Source organism: Micromys minutus (genome assembly GCF_963924665.1).
Source record: "Micromys minutus genome assembly, chromosome: 13".
NCBI classification, from domain to species: domain Eukaryota; kingdom Metazoa; phylum Chordata; class Mammalia; order Rodentia; family Muridae; genus Micromys; species Micromys minutus.
The window spans coordinates 55,779,490-55,784,346 of NC_137982.1; positions in this window are offsets into that span (position 1 = coordinate 55,779,490).

Below are 4,857 nucleotides of genomic sequence, written 5' to 3' on the forward strand. Positions count from 1 at the left end.
CTAAGAGGAAATAAAAAAGGAACTGAAATCTGGCTGGTGTGTGTCTGTGACTGGAGGAGTGGGTTGTTGTCTTTCCAGAACTCTGTCCCTCTGTCTCACTCAGACTCCGCTGGGCCTTGAGGAAGGGTGCTTGTGGGGCTGGAGCGATGTTTCAGTGGTTAGAGCACTGGTTGCTCTTTCAGAGGACCCGACTGCTCACACTCCAGTATTCAGAGTGAGTTCCAGGACAGCCGGTGCGACATGGAGAAACCCTGTCTTGAGAAACAAAACATGTGGTGTATGTGTGTCCACTGATTGTCCAGCCGTCTTCTCAACTATGCTCTGCTTTGCTTTCTGCCTTAGTTTCTTTCCTGTTGTGCAGACACCATCACCAAGGCAACTTTAGAGAAGAAAGAGTTTGTTGGGACTTACAGTTTCAGAGGGTTGGAGTCCATGGCCGCCGTGGCAGGGGGCTTGGCAGCAGTAGCCGAGAGCTCACATTTTGAGACGTCAGTCAAGGGGAAAAGAGAGAGCTAATAGGAACGGTGTGGGATTTTGAAACCTCGAAGCCCAGTGGCTCACCTCCTGCAACAAGGCTGTGCCTCTTAATCCTTCCCCAAGGGTTCTGCCAACTGGGGACCAAGAATTCAAATACATGAGCCTGTAGAGGGCACTCCCATTCACCACACCACTAGTGTCTAAAGGAAGTGTGGTTTCTGTCTCCCCAGGGTTTCAGAGTACACCGGGGAAGCGCCCTTTCTCCATACAAGAGACGCCCTCAGAAGGCTGAAGTAGAAAGCTTGCCATGAGTTTGAACCTAGCTTGGACTACACAGTAAATTCCAGGCTAGCCTGAGCTTCAGAGTCTCTCTCTCTCTCTCTCTCTCTCTCTCTTTCTCTCTCTCTCACACACACACACACACACACACACACACGAGGTGGGGTGAACAGGAGACATTAAAGAATGACTCAAAACTTTTCTGCCACCAAGGCATATCTGGGGCCTGCTGAAAGCAATGTCTATTGGTTGCCTCCTATCTTAAGACATCAGGCAAATTCTGAGCCGTGTTATACTATTTTTACATTTACTTTAAACATTAGAGCGAGGCTTTAAAATTACATTTAAAGAGAACACCATCTTAAGTATTGAGTGATGTCTCAGGAAAATGTGGCCTTGTTTATCCCAGGCCACTAGTCCGTGCCTCGGGACATAAAGCCTTAGCAGTTAGTCACAGACTGACAGGGCCACAGTTGCCTCTGTGGATCTGTTGTCCACATAGGTGAGCCGTTCCATCCCAGCTGTAGTTGGAGAGGTTAGTAATTGTCTTAGTCAGGGTTTCTATTCCTGCACAAACATGACCAAGAAGCAGGTTGGGGAGGAAAGGGTTTATCCAGATTACACTTCCACATGCTGTTCATCACCTGAGGAAGTCAGGACTGGAACCCAAGCAGGTCAGGAAGCAGGAGTTGATGCAGAGGCCATGGAGGGATGTCACTTACTGGCTTGCTCAGCCTGCTTTCTTACAGAACCCAGGTCTACCAGCCCAGGGATGGCTCCACCCACAATCGCTGGGCCTTCATCCCTAGATCACTAGTTGAGAAAATGCCTTACAGCTGAATCTCATGGAGGCATTTCCTCAACTGAGGCTCCTTTCTCTGTGATAACTCCAGGTCACACAAAACCAGTCAGTACAGTAATGTACTGCTTTGTCACTTTCAGAAAACACTAGAGAGGTTAAGGCAGAAGCGAAGGCAAGTGGTACACAGAGAGGATTTGGGCAAGGGCAGTCAGGGGCATCCGAGTACTCAGGGCTGGGTGACTTGTTAGTGTGTTTGAGGGGTTCACGTGTTAGCCTCGGGTAAAGGGGAACTCACTGTAGCTGGGGCTGGCCTCCAACTTGCAATCCTCTTGCCTCAGCGTCCCAACTGCGGGGTTGACAGATCAGCACCACTATCTTTGACTTTGGAGTGACCCGAGTAAAAGTCCGGATCCACCTCTTGCCCCCCACGCCCCATCCCATGGAGGACCCCAGATTCGAGGGGCTGGAAGATAGCATTCCAGATACGCTGTGCCTCCCTGTTTGCTCTGATGGCCCGCCCATCGTCAAATGACAAGATTTCACGGAGGTCTGGAGAGAAGTCACGCAGCAGATGGTTGCTTTAAGCAGACTCCAGACTCTCTGTGTGGCCTTTTGTATGCGTGTGTGTGTGTGTGTGTGTGTGTGTGTGTGTGTGTGTGTGTGACACACCTCAGAATGAGCTGGCTGGTTCCCAAAGGCCCTCCTGGGGTCTCCCTGCTCTCGGCCTCTAATTTTGCCAACCTCAAGCCATCAAGCGACCCGTTTGGCATCCCAGCAGTCAGTTCTCTGATGAAGGCAGGCTCTGGTGTGTGGGCGCTCGGTACTCAGTATGCCCAGCAGGCGGCACTGCGTGTTTGAAAGTAGCCAAGTTGGGGGTGGCAAGCCAGGAGGGGAACCCCAGACCACTGCGCTCAAATCCACGCTTCTGGCACCTATGCCTCGGTTTTTACCTCTGCTTGCTCGACGTCTCTTCTGCGTCTTCCCTGATCCCCCAGCTTTGAATCACTCTCTCTCACACGGATCCCTCTGAAGGGGACTTGCACAGCTACCCTGCCCAACTGAGGCAGGGGCTGAGTGAGAGGTGAAGGTCGACATGTGGACCTTCTAGGAGAAGGGTGTCATCATTGTTCCATTCCTGGGGATGGGGGAGTTTGGGGAGGGGGCTGGGTAGGGACGGAAGCAAGCTAGAGCCGTGTTTGTCGCGGCGCTGCCTAGAGGAACAGATGGCTGGGGAGGGGAGAGGGTGCTTTGCCGGGAGGAGGGGTGCGGGGGCCGGAGGATGAGGAACGAGGAATTTCGACGCCTGAGTCTCCCGGGAGAAGTCCCCCTCCTCATCTCTTCCCAGAAAGAGGGGCGGGCAAGCGCCTGTCGTTTTCCCGAGGAGCCCCGGCCTCTGCCCCGCCCTTTGGGCAGTCTACCGCCCAGGGGTGCGTCCCGGGCTCGCAGCCTTCTTCGGTGGGTCTGGCTAGAGGCCCCGGGGAGCCGCATGGGCCTCTGGGGTTAATGGGGCTGCGATCCGAGGGACGAGGGGGCGGCAGGAAGCGCGCTCTGGGTTGGGAGCCAGTTCAGGGATCGCGAACAGCTCTGGGGAAACGTGTTAATTGGAACTTTATGCAGATGAGCTGGGACTGGGGGCTGGGAAAGGCCGGAGAGAACAGGTCAGAAGGAAGCTGGACAAGCTGAGTCCCCGCTGGTGCAGAGGGCCCTGGTTAAGGCGGAGACACACGTAGACCCACAGATTCCTGTGATTCCCACTGGTCTTGGGGGAATGAGACGCTTGCTCTCTGGTCCTCCTCACTAGCTTGTCTGTGATTATCATCGCTGGATCTTGGGTCCAGCTATGCAGAGTCTCAGGTGGCCATACCTGCATGTGTAAAGTCTCGCTTCTGGCTGCTTCTCAGACTCATCTTGGGCACTTCCCACCCCATATACCTTGGGTTCCTCTTTCTACTCATCATAGTATCCACTTTGAGTTTTTGTTTAAACAGGACCTCAGTTTGTAGCTCAGACTGGCCTCGAACTCATTGCTATGCTCTTGCCCCACCCACCCTAGGATTACAGGCAAGCACGTTCTAGCCGTCATCCTCCATCTTTTATTTGTATCCACGGTCTTCTACACAGAATCCTCATTCACAGCTTCCTCCAAGTGCGTATGTTGGGGGGGGGGGGCTCTAACTTTTGTTTGTGTTGCGTTGCTCTGTCTGCTCCGCTCTTTCCTCCCTTCCCCACTCTCAAGCTGATTCTCAGTCTTGAGAGCACTTAGTGTGGATCTCCGTGTGTGGATGAAAAAATGCAGTTTCCTGGATGTCGCCATCCCCACTCCCCAGCCCTCACCCCCATCTGATTCAGGGCAGTCGGTCTAGGGGCTCAAGAACCCGACAGTGCAGAAGCTGAATGCACTGGAAGAATGGGGACCCACTTCTTCCTGCAGCCCCTCCCCCTGCACACTGTAGCTGCCGCTGGTGTGATGATCTCTGGTGTGGAGAAGGTGCAAGGAGGGAGAAGAAAGGCGGGGGCAAGGGGGAGTGGGATCCGAGATAAAAGGGTGAGTCTCACCTGGCTCTTCTCTAAGATGGGAGGTCCCCCTCTCTTGCCCCATCTTTTCTCCACATTTTTAAGCTCTCCACTACTTACTTTTTGCTCAGCCTCCCCCTCTCTTCTATCTGTAGTTCCTGGGAGAAATCTGTGGCTATGTGGAGGTGACTGGGGACACACTAAAAGCAGCTCAAGTCCCACCTTTCAAACAAAGAGGCAAAGCCACTTCTGGGGGTGGAAAAAAAACAAAAAACAAAAAAGCAAAAAACAAGATGAGAAGAGACAGGGCTTGTGGGAAGATGGCGCTTCCAAACAGTGACCTGCTGGGTGCTTGCTTCCCCATTAGAACTCAGTTATATCAGGGGACATTCCCCAAGCCAGATGTCCAAACCAACAATACCAACAAAAAGGGATATCAGGAGAAGTCATTGGTCAAGGTCACATAGCTCAGAAGTAGGAGAACCCTCTACTACCCCAAACCACTTTTTTTAAGCATGGCGATCCCCGAGTCCCCTCTCCGGCCCACTCCCCAGGACCAGTGGAAAGACAAGGGCATCGGGCACAGATGGAAAGGGATGGGTACTCAGGTTTCAGGACATCTGACAGGTTTAGCTGGAAGCATTAAAAATTCATAGAGAAACCTGACCCCGGCTGGACCTTGGGCCTGCCACCTGGTCTGGCTCTGCTTTTGTGGCCTCTCAGAAGTTGTTGGCCAACTCTCCCTTCTAAAGGGTCCTAGGAGCCCCGTTTTCATGTTTTCTAAA